Source organism: Candoia aspera, chromosome 6 (genome assembly GCF_035149785.1).
Source record: "Candoia aspera isolate rCanAsp1 chromosome 6, rCanAsp1.hap2, whole genome shotgun sequence".
Classification (NCBI taxonomy): domain Eukaryota; kingdom Metazoa; phylum Chordata; class Lepidosauria; order Squamata; family Boidae; genus Candoia; species Candoia aspera.
In genome coordinates, this window is record NC_086158.1 from 14599168 (window position 1) to 14615328 (window position 16161).

A 16161-nucleotide genomic window follows, 5' to 3' on the forward strand; every position below is an offset into this window, starting at 1 on the left:
AGAACTCTACATGCTGGTCATCAACAGAAAAAGAAGAAGAAATCTCAGAGAGAGGGGGTTTAAGGCAGAACGGGCTTAAGAAAGAAACGTTGATGCATATGAGTAATAGTATAGAGCCTAGTAAAGAAGTAATTGTAATAGAGTAATTGGTAATAATATAGTATATTGAATAGTATATAGTATAAACAATGTCATAGTAATAGTAAATTGTAGTAATAATCATCATAGTAGTAGTCTAGAGGTAGCAATAGAATATAGGAAGCACTCACATATCACTCTTACATGTTTGTTTTTACAAAATAAAACATCTCTCCAACCCTTATAGGGAGATACAAAGAACCCACCCATCCAGGGTCCAGTGTCTTTGTGTCACTCTTGAATCTGTGTCAATCCAACTGGGTATGGTTTAAAAGAAGAACCTGTGGCACTAGGGCGAGAAATGGAAGGGACAAGCAACCCAGGCTGCTTGTAAAATTAAAATTCAGAACAACCAGGCTTCTAAGCCTGAGACAGAAGTAAATCCCATCTGAGTCCTTGATCTAGTTTTGAGACTGTTTTTATTTGCTGCTTATTTTCCTCCAAATGTTTTATATGATTTACTGATTTATGTGCTGCTGTTTTATTCTGTACTACTGTATTATGTTTCAATATTTAAATGCGGCTGCAGTTGCTTGTGTGATTTTATTTTGTTGCTTTACTAACTATTGTAAATTGCCTTAGGAGGATAATCTATCCTGAAAGGCCATTTAAAAAGGCATCTAGTAAATAAAGAAATGTAAAACAAAACAATGTGTGAGGTGAAAGCTGAAGATCAGACTAGAAAGATGTTATTAGAAATTACACAAATGGCTTTTAAAAAGCAAATTATACTGTTTCAAATCAGGATGCCATTATATAGAAGGCTTTTCCATTTCATATACCTCCCTTTACCCCCTTTGATTCAATAGCAGTATTTTTTTCCTGTGCAAATGGAAGGGGCGGGGGGCACCATCAGAGCCCCCTCCCTTTCATAGCAAGGTGCTAATTGTAATGATTGCCTATCCTGATATACTCAGACTCACAAGCAGATAATTAATGATATCTGATTTATTGGTAGAATAGTATGCAAATACAGAGAAAGCTGAGAATGACTAAAAGCGCGCCAAATACAAACTAAAAACCCTCGGCTCCAAACGTAATCCCTCCCCTTGCCCGGCCATAGCAACCACCCTCCTCCCAGGTGCTGTTAACCGTGTTCCACACATCCTGGGAAAGCAACCTTGAACACATGAGATAACCCAAACACATTCCAACCCAGCAGCCAAGACATTCCAACCCAGCAGCCAACAGATAAGAACTCCCCGAAGAGAATCCTCCTCCCTCCCGAGATCAAACATGTATCAGGCAAATGACATGCGAAACGTTACGATGTACCAGGAACATTGGAACAGTGAACATGACATACCGCCCCCCCCAAAATACTAAGGAGCAGGTTTCATAGGATAAGCAGCGTGAAAACGCCGAACTAGAAGAGGAGAGTGAACATCGTGGGCAGCCACCCACTCAGGGTGGGGGAAATGCTTCCAGCGTATAAGGTACTGCAGGGCATTACGAAGCCTGCGGGAATCAAGGACCTCCTTCATTTCAAAATGCAGTTGTCCGTCAATCATAATCGGCAGAGGGGGTGTAGGTTGGAGATGCCAGCGATCGGAGTGGTGAACAGGCTTGAGCAAGCTGCAATGAAAAACAGGATGTAAGCGTTTCAGGTTGTGTGGCAAGTCCAATTTGAAAGTAACAGGGTTGATAATCCCAACAATGGGAAAAGGTCCAACAAACTTAGGAGCCAATTTCTTAGAGGGCTGAGGAGATTTAATGAACTTGGTGGAGAGGTAGACCTTATCACCAACTTTGAAGGCAGACTGAAGCGCTCGCTTCTTATCAGCATGCAGTTTGTAGGTCGACTGGGCATCTGCCAGCACTTGTTGAATCACCGGCCAGGAATCGCCCAGGTGCGCAGCCCAGTCAGAAGGGGAAGAAGGCAGTGAAGTGGGTTGAGGCAGGTCAGAAATGGGCACGAAATCCCGGCCGAACACAGTACGGAAAGGGGTGTGTCCTGTGCTTTGATGTACCGTGTTGTTGTAAGCCACTTCAGCGAAAGGCAGGAGATCAACCCAATTGTCCTGCTGATAGTTTACAAAGGCTCTCAAATATTGTTCTAATGTGGCATTAAGAGCCTCCGTAGATCCGTCAGTCTCAGGATGGACAGCGCCTGTTTGGTGCCCAGCAGTTTTAAAAATGCCCGCCAAAACTGGGAAGTAAATTGTGTCCCGCGGTCTGTGACCAAACAGGCGGGGCATCCGTGAATTCTGTACACGTGGACTAGGAAGAGGCAGGCTAGCTGCTGAGCCGATGGGATAGAGGCACATGGAATGAAATGGGTTGTTTAGAAAAGTAGTCTTTCACAACCCAAATCACAGTCTTTCTCTGGCTTGGCGGCAAGTCGACAATAAAATCCATGGAGATTTCCTCCCAAGGACGGGAGGGGCTGGCCACCGGCTGCAACAGCCCTTGTGGTTTACCCCCCTTCCGTTTTGACATGGCACAGACAGGACAAGAGGCAACATAACTTTTTACATCACGCCTCAATGTGGGCCACCAAAATTGGCGCCGCACCAGGTGTAAGGTTTTTACAAAGCCAAAATGACCAGCCAGTTTGTCATCATGAGACCTGAGTAGGACCTCCTTTCACAAACTGTCAGGGACATAGAGACGGTTTTGCTTCCATGCAAAGCCTTGGTCAAATGTAACATTGTCTCTATTCGCTTGCAACCAAGTGTCAGATTTCAGTTCGGAGAGAAACTGTTGTTGCAATTGGGAAGGAATTGAGAGCCTCCCCCCAGCTGGTGAAACTGAATCTGAGGGCGGCTGTGCACGAGTCTGGCTGCGAGTGACAGCCTGCATACCCAACTGCGGTTCAGTCCACAATGTACCCACCACGTCCGGCACCGAAGTCGAACCCTGGGGCAGGCGGGAAAGCGCATCAGCCAGGAAGTTCTTCTTACCCGGAATGAACTTCAACTTAAAATTAAAATGGCTGAAAAACTGAGCCCACCGAATTTGTTTGGGGCTTAGCTTATGGGGTGTGCTGAGCGCTTCTAAATTCTTATGGTCTGTCCAAACTTCAAAAGGACATTTGGCCCCCTCTAAAAGGTGGTGCCATGCCTCCAAAGCTGCTTTGACTGCAAAAGCCTCCTTTTCCCAGACATGCCATCGTCTTTCTGTCTCAGAAACTTTGTGGGAGAGATACACACAGGGTTTTAGGCAGCCAGCAGCATCTGCTTGCAACAAAAGTGCTCCAATGGAGAAATCAGAGGCATCCACTTGAACCACAAACGGTTTAGTGGGATCAGGGTGTTGCAGGATAGGTTCAGCCATGAACAGGCTTTTTAGCTTGTCGAAAGCCACCTGGCATTCAGGTGTCCACTTGAGCACCGCTCCCGGGTTCTTTACCTTGCGTGTGTCCCCCAGACCCTTTGTGCGCAATAAGTTAGTGAGAGGCAATGCAATTTCTGCGAACCCTTGGATAAATTGCCGATAATAGTTGGAAAACCCAAGGAAACTTTGGAGCTGCCTGCGAGTACGCGGGGGCTCCCACTCTAGAATGGCTTGGATCTTTGCAGGGTCCATTTCGATGCCCTTGTCAGAAATTCTGTACCCCAAATAATCAAGTTGAGTCTTATGAAATTCACATTTAGATAGTTTAGCATAAAGCTCAGCCTTCCTCAGTTTGCTGAGCACCTGTTTCACCAGTTCTTCCATCGTTTCAGTGTAAATTAAAGCATCATCCAAATATACTAGAACCCCCTTGAACAAATGGTCATGTAGCACTTCATTGATCAATTGCATAAATACTCCAGGTGCCCCCGCCAACCCAAATGGCAACACCTTGTACTGGAAAGAGCCCAAAGGACAATTGAAAGCAGTTTTCCATTCATCCCCCTCCCGTATACGGATACGGAAATATGCCTCCCTCAAGTCCAGTTTTGAGAAGATTTTCCCCTTGGCCAGATGTGCTAGCATGTCTTTTATTATTGGCAAAGGATATTTGTTTAATATCGAAACTGCATTTAATCTGCGGTAATCTGTACAGAGTCTCAATGTCCCATCCTTCTTTGCTCGGAATAAAACAGGTGCACCCACCGGGGAGTTAGCTGGTTCGATAAAACCCCTTGCCAAATTTTTATCCACAAACTCCCTCAGTGCTGCCAGTTCTTTTTGGGTCATGGCATAGATTTTAGGCTTGGGCAGTTGGGCATTTGGGACCAACTCTATGGCACAGTCAGTTTTTCGATGCGGTGGGAGCTGGTCCGCCTCCTTTTTGCCAAACACATCTGCAAAACCCTGGTATTGCTCCGGTAAGCCTTCTAGTGGGGCGGCTGCAAAGTGCGGAGTTGCGGCTGCCGCCCTCCCCACTGCAGCCTCTGAGGCATCGTCTTCTTCAGGAGCTTGATAGAAACCATCCCCAAAAGTCAAAGTCCTGTGCACCCAGTTTATATAGGGATTTTGTTGGACCAACCAAGGGATCCCTAAAATGACCAAAGGGCCCCCCACTGGCGCTACTACGAAAGGCAGCCCCTCCCAGTGGCTACCCATTTGCAACGCCACCATACCCGTGGAATGGGTGACTGGCTTCCCCCCCCCCACCGTAGTTCCGTCCAGCTGGGTAAAGATCATGGGCCGTTTAAGCGGAAATGTGGGTAGCTCCAAAGCGGCCACCACATCAGGGTGCATTAGGCAACAGGAACACCCTGAATTGATCAATGCCCACACTTCCACCGTTTTTGTACGGGAGCCCAATTTCACCTTCACTGTCAGTGTGGGGAAGTTGCCACTCACCGAAATGTGATCGCGCCCCTCCTCTACCACCTGCCCAGCGGCGTCCTTTAAGGCAGGTGGCTGGCGTTTCCCGCCGGTTGGACTAGATCGGCCTCCCCATCATCTCCAAAGAAAGGGATGTCCTCCGTCTTGTTCTCAGCCAGCGCTGCCTTCATCTTCCTGGGCGTGGAGGGGGATTTCCCTGACGACTTGGCCAGACGCTCCTCAGTCTTTCTCTGCGGGCACGCCGCTGCTCGGTGCCCTTCCTTCCCACATCGGAGGCATTGCCCTTTTGCAAAACGGCTCTCCTTCTCCTCCTGCCAGGCTGGGCGCCCCGCTCTGCCGGTGGTGCCCAGTGGCTTGGCCGTTCTTGTCATAGCCATTTGCTTAGGACACTTCCTGCTTTGTGCGAACTTGGCGTGGGCTTGCTCAACTTTCCCCGCCAGTTGAATCCAGTCATATAGGGTAATCGGATCTGCTCTTCCCAATGCCCATCTCAGCAACTCGGGTCTCAGTCCATCTTTGAACATTTCTATTAAGGTCGTTTGCGACCAATCATCCACCTTTGCAGCTAAGGCTTGGAATTCTAGGGCGTAATCAGCCACGGACTTTGATCCTTGGATCAGTTCCCTCAGAGCCACCTTGGCTTTCTCTTTAGCTAACGGGTCAGCAAAATGCAACTTTAGTGCCCACAGGAAGTCTTCGAAATCCTCCAACTCCATGGCTTCCATCTCGGTTAATTGGACAAACCAATCAGCTGCCCTCCCCTTCAGTTTGGTGGCCACAGCGTTTATCTTAGCCCTTTCTGAAGGAAACAGCCTCCCAAACTCCTCCATATAGCTTTTAGCATTGGTCAGGAAGAATGACAGCTTCGTGGGATCCCCATCAAACTTGACAGTGAAATCCCTGTATCTTGCCCCCTGTGGGCTCCTCTTCCTCTCCTTCTGCCCAGCCCTTCTCCTGGACACCGTGGACCTTTCCTCTTGAGGGGGGAGGGAATTCGAAACCCTGACTTTGGGATTTCTCTTCCCATCCCTACTTCTTCCCCTTCCTCTGTCCTCCGAACGCCGAGGGGGCGATGGGGACGCATGCTGGGGGCTGCGCGGTGGTGATCCCCCCTGGTGTCTCCTCTGGTCCTTCTTCTTCACGCTGGGGGGGGGGGGAGAAATAGGTGGGGATGACCGTCTGTAGCGACGTTCCCTTCCTCCTCTGTCCTGGCCACCCCACGCCAATAACATCTTCGCCATCATGTCTTCCAGGGACCATATCCTGGCTTCCCACCCTTGTGATTTCTCAGGGGCCTCGGAGTCCTCCGACCCTTTCTTCTCAATCCTGACCACATCCAGGGACAGCGGATACCTTGGCTTTCCAGACGCCTGGGGCATTCCTGGTAGGGTTCCCTGTTCCTCACCCCCTGTCACCCGATCGCCCAGCAATTCCTCTGCCTTCTTTACCACTTTGGATTTTACCGCTTTTCCTGTTGCTGGGCTGGAACCCGAGGTCTCCAACAGATCCTCCAATTCCGGAGTGGGGGTCCTTTCCCTTCTCTTTCCCATGGAATCCGGTTCCCCCACACTGGAATCTTCACTTTCCCCCGAGCAAGGAGTAGGTTCAGTCATCACTAACTTTATTTCCTCACAGATACTCTGGAAGGATGTTAGTGGTAAAAGTTTTAAGATTCTCAGCTTTATGTAATGATTGCCTATCCTGATATACTCAGACTCACAAGCAGATACTTAATGATATCTGATTTATTGGTAGAATAGTATGCAAATACAGAGAAAGCTGAGAATGACTAAAAGCGCGCCAAATACAAACTAAAAATCCTCGGCTCCAAACGTAATCCCTCCCCTTGCCCGGCCATAGCAACCACTCCCCTCCCAGGTGCTGTTAACCGTGTTCCACACATCCTGGGAAAGCAACCTTGAACACATGAGATAACCCAAACACATTCCAACCCAGCAGCCAACGGATAAGAACTCCCCGAAGAGGAATCCTCCCTCCCGAGATCAAACACGTATCAGGCAAATGACATGCGAAACGTTACGATGTACCAGGAACATTGGAACAGTGAACATGACACTAATCTGCTTCAGAGTCCCAGCATCTGAAATTTAATCTTTCAAAGTAATTTACTGAATTTCTAATTGAATATCAGATTTAGTTTTCCCCTAAATCAGGTTGGCAGCTTGAAGCTTCATTTTTCTGTCACTCTGCCCCAGAGCTCTGTCTGATGCTAAATGTGAAAATGGGCAACACAATTTCCTGTCACTTTTGGGTACAAAGGACATGAAAATGTGGTGATTTAACCCAGGTTAACAAAACGTCTCAAAGCTGCCAGATCAAAGAAAGAATCAGAAAATGCTGGCCTTGTATATGGTGACCCTGCACCAAAACTTTTTAAAATCCTTCCTTAAATGAATTTCTCTATTTCATCTCCAGACTACACAACTCACGATTCCTGTCTCCATGCCCCTGTCCTCCAAGCCATCCAGAGGGAGGGAATAAAAAGTGTATGCCACCCCTTGATATGGAGAGGAAGATTCTACTTAGAGGAAGCCCAGAGTTGTGTCTTAAGATGGGCGGCTATACAAATCTTTTAAATAAAATAATAAAGTAAGTGTCCCTGTAGGACTTGAGCCTTGAAGGGCTTTATTGGCCAATAACCAGCAATTTGAAACCTATTGATAGCCCATGCATCTCCTATAGTATGGGCATAACTCTGCTAAACAGGGTCGGATAGATCACAGGTAAGCTGCTGTGTTTTGGACCAATTGCCATTTCCAAAGACACCCCCAAGTAAAGTGCATTTCAAAGACAGCATTATAGTAATCTAATGGTAAGGTAATGAGGGCGTGAACTGCCAGAGCCACGTGTTCCAGGAATGGGTGTGCCTGCACACTAGCCAAAGCAAGCCAGAGGCTGTCCTGGTCATGACTGTACCTGCTGCTCTAATAGGAGCGGCAAGTCCAGAACCCTTGGTCCCAGACCAGCATTACCTAGGGAAGTGCAAACTCATCAGGAGCTAAAGATGAAATCCCTGACAGAAAAATGAAGCTTCAAAATCCCTGGATCCAAGGGATTTCTGGATCAATGGCCATTGTAGAGGAGTATAGATACAACCTTGAAGAAGGAATGCAAGAACTGTCATGAGAAAGTAAACAACTCAGTCCTGAAAAAGGAGTGGGTGTGAGAAAGAGACTCAAAATAACTCACCTTGATTCTCTCTGATAAAAGAAAGGGCAGAGAGAAACTCTGGCAGGCTTTCAGGAATTCTGTTATTCTAGCCTACAGCCATACATCAGAGTTTCAGTAGTCTTATCTGATGTCCTGACTAAGGAAAGACCATGCCGAGACGAGGAGAAAGTCTCTAGTGTTTTATTAACTGCTATTGTAAACAGAAAATCCTACAGAATCCCTACAGTTTATAACAGAAAGTTATAAACAAATTAAGGCTCCAGATAAATTTGGAATATTGACTTTTACTATAAGTTTTTGGAATTAACTAAAAAATAAACAACTTCTCATGGGAAACAGACTTATTTTGGCTATCCTGATTATTGCAAGTCATAAAAAAAGATAAGTGATTTTAGAAACTGGACACTAGAGGGGACTAAAGATTTTAAGCAGAAGAAAAAAAACACCTCTTATCTGTTAATAACGGGACTTACAAAATGACACAAAATGTTGTAATATCAGAAATATTAAAGGAGATTTTTGAAGAATGGAGCCAGAAGTTAGTAACTACAATATCAACACTGTCAATAATGATGTCTGCTTCTATGGATGGACTGTGTCTAAAAGATGTTAATAAAGGAATGACAGATGTGGAACAAATTTTATCTTATAAGATAGAGAAAGTACAGGATATGGAACTACAAACGACAGGCCCAGAGAATGATTTGGAAAAGGACACATTACTGGATATTTATTTATTTATTCAATTTACATTGCCGCCCATCTCAAACTAGTGACTCTGGATGGCTAACAACAATAAAAACAGTCATGATATAAAACAATAACAAAAATTGAAAATAAATATAAATATAGCCAAGTGATCTAAAAGTTATGTATAAACCCTAAAAGTATGTTATGGTGTTAACATAACCATGAAATGGGGCCTTCCCACACTCGGGGCCCCAGGCCTGGGCACAAAGCCAGGTCTTCAAGGCCTTCTGGAAAGCCAACAGGGTCGAGGCCATCCTAATATCAGGAGGGAGGATGTTCCAGAGGTCAGGAAAAGCAGAAAAGGCAGCTTCCTGGTCCCTGCCAGCCAACATTCCTTGGCTGACGGGACCTGGAGCATGCCCATCCTGCTGGACCGGATTGGACAGGCAGAACTAACTGGGAAAAGACAGTCCCTCAGATAACCTGGTCCCAAGCCATGAAGGGCTTTAAAGGTGACAATCAGCACCTTGAATTGCACCCAGAAACACACCAGCAACCAATGCAGCTCCCGAAGCAGTGGTGTTATGTGTGCTGAGTAGCCGACACTATTTACAACCCGGGCAGCCTCACTCTGTACCAGCTGAAGCTTCTGAATGCTCTTCAAAGGCAGCCCCATGTAGAGCACATTGCAGTAGTCCAAATACAAATATGCAAATATTTGTATATTACAAAAGAAACTGGCTGAAGTTTTAAAATTAAAAGAGAAATACAAAACAAAACCCAAGAGAATGACCTGGAAATTGTTTTCTTATTGGATCTACAAAAGAGGCTTGTTAAAGCCTTGAAGAAATCTGTGTGATGGGGTAAAGAATGGAAGAGAAACCAAATCCTATGACAATACAGTGTTTGATTGAATTAAAGATTAAGACTGTTAGAAGTAAAAGGAAGGAATATAAAGTTGGTTTATTTGATCAAAATTAAATGTTTTTTTTCAATGTTCTGGCAACCCTTTATGGACTTTTTGCTGACCCCAGGATTGATGTTTTATGGATTTGCTTATAGATAAAGAATGGGATGTGGGATGAAGAGGTTTAACCTTATAGGGAGTAAAGAGTTATTAAATTTGTTTATACTTGTAGTGTATAAACACTGCAAGTATAAACAAATACTTGTAGTCACTTTATTTATTTATTTTCTTTTTATTATATTTCTTTCCTGTTCTTTTTTGCGCACTTTCTGTTTTTCTTTCCATTCTCTTTTCTTTCTCTAAGTTTAGTTTACTGTAATTAAAATTCTTAATAAAAATGATATCTGACAGGCTTTCAGGATTCTCTTATAATATCCCAACTGCAACAAAGTACATTACAAGGCTGTTAGCATCTTCTGTTTCCTGACTGTGTCTGCCTCAAAGGTGACACATGGCTACTTTAAAAAGTTGCAGACAGAGTTATGTTTGTGACTTCTCCAAATGCTCCAAAGCAGGGGTTTTCAAACTTTCTCAGGTCATAGAACCTGTTAATTCACCTCAATTGACCAGACTGTCACTGGACAGAGTCACAACTCACTTTCCATTCATCTTGATTCCTGGCTTTTCTTCTCCAGGTTCAGCCAAAGTTATTTTTATTATTATTACTGGATCTTCCCATCTCTTTGGAGGTTGGCCAATGGGTGTTTTTACTTCTCTTGGATACCATTCAGCAACTGCTGTTGTCCAATGGCCATCCGACATGCACATAACGTGTCCTGCCCAGCATAGCTTCCATTTGCAATATTTGACGACATCATTTATTCCACTTCATGTTCTAATCTGGCTGCTTGGGATGTGGTCTCGGAGAGAAACTTTCAGCATGGATCTTTCCATAGCCTGTAATGATTGCCTTATCCCAACGAAGTCAGTCTCACCAGAGTTTAGTGAATAAAACTGATTTATTGAAAGGATAGTATGCAAATACGAAGAAAGCTGAGAATGAGCAAAAGCGCGCCAAATACAAACTAAAAACCCTCGCTTCAAAACCAACCCCGCCCCCTCCCTCCTAGCAACCACCCCCTCCCAGGTGTTAGCAACCGTTACCCAGATCGGCCTGAGAACGTAACCTTGAACAGAGTTAGTAACCCAAACATACATCCCACAGTTGCAGTAAAAAGATTACAGCCTGGCACGGCTGGAAATTTCCAACTCGCAAACACGGGTCAGAGAAGTGACATGCGAAACGTTACGATGTATACAGAACATTGAAACGATGAACATGACATATTGCCCCCCCTAAAAAATGCAAAATTAAGGTGCAGGCTTATTAGGATAGGTGGTATGAAAATGGGTAACCAGAATAGGGGAGTGAACATCGTGGGCAGCAACCCACTCAGGATGGGGAAAATGCTTCCAGTGAACCAGGTATTGTAAGACAGAACGACATTGTCAGGAATCCAGGATTTCTCGGACTTCAAAGTGTTGTTGACCATCAATCATGATAGGTGCAGGGGGCAGAGGTTGTGGATGCCAGCGGGCTGATTTGTGGAAAGGTTTAAGAAGGCTGCAATGAAAGACAGGATGTAAGCGTTTAAGATTTGCAGGCAAATCCAATTTAAAAGTAACAGGATTAATTTGAGCAACAATAGGAAAAGGACCAATAAATTTAGGTGCCAACTTCTTTGAAGGTTGTGTAGACTTGATGAATTTGGTGGAAAGATACACCTTATCACCCATTTGGAAAGGTAGTGAGGTGGATCGTTTAGAATCTGCATGTCGTTTGTAAGTGGCTTGAGCATCAGCAAGTGCCTGTTGTATGGTTGGCCAGGCAGCCGCTAGACGTGCAGCCCAATCAGCAGGTGAAGATGGTGGGGAGGCTGGTTGAGGCAGTTCTGGGATCGGGACAAAGTCACGTCCAAAAACGGTATGAAATGGTACTTGGCCCATACTTTGGTGAACAGCATTGTTATAAGCAACCTCTGCAAATGGTAGGAGGTCGACCCAATCATCTTGCTGATAATTGACAAAAGCACGCAGATATTGTTCAAGGGTAGAATTGACCGCCTCCGTATTTCCGTCCGTCTCCGGATGCGACGCAGTTGACAAGGCTTGGTTAGTCCCCAATAATTTCATAAATTCCCGCCAAAACTTGGACGTGAATTGTGTCCCTCTGTCCGTCACCAAACGGGCGGGGCATCCGTGAATTTTGTACACGTGTACAATGAAGAGGCGGGCTAACTGTTGTGCAGATGGGATGGAGGTACACGGGATGAAATGGGCTTGTTTAGAGAAAAAATCTTTCACCACCCAAATGACAGTTTTTCTTTGGCTAGGAGGTAAATCAACAATGAAGTCCATAGAGATCTCCTCCCAAGGGCGGGAAGGAGTCGCCACTGGTTGTAACAAGCCCTGGGGCTTTCCCACTTTTCGTTTGGAAGCAGCACATACTGGGCAGGAATTTACGTATTCTTTGATGTCGCGCCGGAGCGTTGGCCACCAGAACTGGCGTATTCTTCTTCAGCCGCACCGGTTACCACTACCACTGTAGGTGACAACGGAGGTCCTGGTTTCCGGACCTCTTGGGCGTCCCCTACCGCGGAGTCCTCATCCTCGTCCCCCATTCTATATTCGGCCCCTGACGTGCCCGTCGTTTCCAACGTTACCAACTGCTCGCTGGGTTGTAGCCCCAGCTGTTCCCGGTGGGCCGCCCTTTCCGCGCGGGCACTCCAGACCACCCGCACCGTGGTGTCCGGTTCCTCTTCAATCCACTCGGCTTCCCGTAGTAGAGACATCGCTAGCGCTCCCCGTCACAGGTAACCTGGTTAGGGGCTAGCGGGATCTGTTTCTTTGATGATTCTCAGCTTTATGTAATGATTGCCTTATCCCAACGAAGTCAGTCTCACCAGAGTTTAGTGAATAAAACTGATTTATTGAAAGGATAGTATGCAAATACGAAGAAAGCTGAGAATGAGCAAAAGCGCGCCAAATACAAACTAAAAACCCTCGCTTCAAAACCAACCCCGCCCCCTCCCTCCTAGCAACCACCCCTTCCCAGGTGTTAGCAACCGTTACCCAGATCGGCCTGAGAACGTAACCTTGAACAGAGTTAGTAACCCAAACATACATTCCACAGTTGCAGTAAAAAGATTACAGCCCGGCATGGCTGGAAATTTCCAACTCGCAAACACGGGTCAGAGAAGTGACATGCGAAACGTTACGATGTATACAGAACATTGAAACGATGAACATGACATAGCCCTTACTGCTCTTGAAAGCTCTTCCTCTTCTGCCTTTGTTAACGACCATGTTTCACTTCCATATAGCACCTGTTAATTAAGAAAAAAAATCCCAGAAACCCTGATCAAGAGGCAAAGCACTAGTGATGCACTAGTATTTATTAGGCCTAAGTAAAATAAAAATAATATGCATATACAGGTAGTCCTCGCTTAACGACCACAATGGGGACCAGAATTTTGGTCACTAAGCAATGCAGTTGTTAAGCAAGGCACCATTTGACCAGAACAGATTTACAACCATTTTTGCAGCAGTTATAAAGTGAGTCACTGCAGTCGTAAAGCAAATCATGTTGGTTGTAAAGCAAATAGTTTCCAATTGATTTTTTGGGTTGAAAGGCATCTGAGAAGGTCACAAATCATGATCACATGACCACAGGACATTGCAAATGGTTATAAATGCGAGCCAGTTGCCAACTGCCCAAATTACAATCACATGACCATAGGGTGGTGTGACAATTGAAACTTCAAGGACAGGTCGTAAGTAACTTTTTCAGCCCCGTCATATCTCTGAACCACTGTTAAACGAATGGTCATTAAGTGAGGATTACCTGTATGAGTGATATGTATCTAGAATGGGTATGACAGTTTAATATTATGAGACTGAAAAATTATGCTAAAGCCACTTAAGAACCCATCTTCTTCCTGCCTACTTGCCTTTGCAAACTGTTCCTCATGTATTTTTACTCCAGAAGTTGCATTCCAAAGGGATTTGAGACACATGTGCTCTGTAGCCAAGTAGTGTAATCCTCAATTTTGTTATTAATTCCCACACAGCTCAATGGGACTTTATCCTAAGTAACTGTCCCCCAGCTGGCTTTGTTCCTAAGGCAGGACTAGACCTCACAGTCTCCCAGTTTCCAGCCTGGTGCCTTTAACTACTGTTAACTTTAACTACTATACCAAACTGGCTCTCAAAACTACCGTAGTTATACAGTGCACTTAGAATAATGATGCTTCCAGAAGGATATTTCAAAATGCATTGGCTGCCTTTGACTGGGTTTAACTGAGTCACCTGTTCAAGCAGGGCCATTTAATCCTATGTCCTCCCCTTGCAGCTGTTTATGTAGATACAATAATCCAATGAGATCAGGGAGGGCTGCTTAATCATATGTCCTCCTTGCTCCATCCTTCAAGAAAAAATTGGAGTTATAAAACAGCTGGAAAAGCCAGGCTTGGCTCTCTATTATAGGTTTCCAAACTTCTGGAAGTCTACTGAACATGACTTCCTAACAATGCCAACAGGAGCCAGCCAAACCACCCCTCAGGGAATAGGCTCCAGATGTTCCTCCTGCAAGCATCTACAACCAACAATGACTTCAAAGGAAGGAAACAAATCTCAGTGGAGCCTCTCCCGCCTAAGGCTTGAAAACTTTCCCATGTGCTCCTGAATGTAACCAGCGGAGCTCCAAACGATGCTATTTGAGAGCGTGTCTTGTGTGTCCAGCACTGATGATGAGAAAAGGGTCTGATATCTGCTGTCGTCTTTCCTGACAGTTCTGACTGTGGCCTGGATGCTGGGTGTGTTCCTCTGTTCCCTATCTGGGTTGACAGGCAAACAGACAGAAACTTTATTTCCGTCATTGACCAATAAAAATACATTCTACAAAACAAAGAAAGCAAAATTATCCCCTAACGTCAGTAACTGCTGGCAACCATTTGTGGGCGAAGCTTACACATAAGGTAGCAGAATTTTGCTACTTTCAGAGAAATACATTTATCTTGGTTACCTAACAGATAATGCAAGTAAAAATTATCAGAGTGCCCCAGGAATTTAAATAAGAGTGGGGTAATCAACCGGTGGTGGATGTCCCTGTTAGCACTGACAGTACAAAAGAACCTGGGCCATGGTTTCTATGGCACCCATGTCCCAGGGGCAATATCGGGTTTCATATGGGTTAATAAGGATGGTATTACTTGGATCATCTATATCAAAAGCTGTATTGTCTGCATGCAGAGACAACAGTCATTTCTAATTTTGTGTCTGTCTGTCTGTCTATCAGGATTAATTGTTCAAAGTTTTATATCCAAAGGTTCCAGTACTAATGCAAATAGCAAGCAGGGGCAAGGCCACCCCTCCTTAATGTGTCTGCAGTACATATAGTTCAGAATTGATCTGAACTTGAGCACAAAATGGTTGAATATTTAATAATCTCTGAGAATTATTACCTAGTTCAAATTTTGGCAGGGTATTCAACAGACAGAGTCATGATACAGAGTCCAAGGCCCTAGATGTACCCAAGGATAGTAATGCCAGTTGAATTGTTAGTTTTCCTGCAGTGTTTTAAGACATTATGCACAGTTTTACTAGAGACTGTGGTTTGACAACCAGGAATAAATCTAGGTTATGGGTAAGATGAGTAATTACGTTATTTAGTCTGTAGGCCAATAAAGAGGTAACATTTTTCAAAATCATCATTCAGTAGTGCTATAAGACAACAAGACCCTGAATGAGTTGGGTCCTTTTTTGGTTTAAGGAAAACAGATTCTGCATTGTCTCCATGAATTGGAAATAGGTTGTCCTTCTAAACTAGTATTAAAGGTGAACTAAATTTAGCCTAGTTGTTTGGCAAAGCTCTTAAAACATTCTGCCAGAAACTCATCGGGACCTAATCCTTTGTTGTACTTAAGGTTTTTTAAAAATCTCTTTAACTCCTTCTAGGGATACTTTTTCATTTTTTTTTAACATCATCAAATGTGGATATCTGAATAGAAGCTAAATACTGCTCCACCCTCTCTAAATTTACATAATACTTGTAATATAATTCAATATAAAATTTCACAAAAAATATCATTAATTTCCTTAGTTCCTGTAGCCAAAGATCCATTCAGTAATTTTCCATCTATTATTTTATACCTATCCATTTGACATTTAAGAAGGGAACCTAGGAATTCTGAATTTCTGTTGCCGGACTCACAGTATTTTTGTTTTAAATAGAGAAGTGTTTTGGTTATATGCTGGGCTTCAGAGAGAAAGAAAGGACCGATTTCCAATATTTCATTTGCAAATCAGCAGTATCTGCCAAAAGGCTTGATTCAGAACAGTTTTTATACCAGGATGTTTGTGAAATACTAATATCTCTTAATACATAGCATCCCATACTGCCCAACAAGGAACCCTACGGTCACTGTATAATTTGGCTAATAACAAAATCTCAT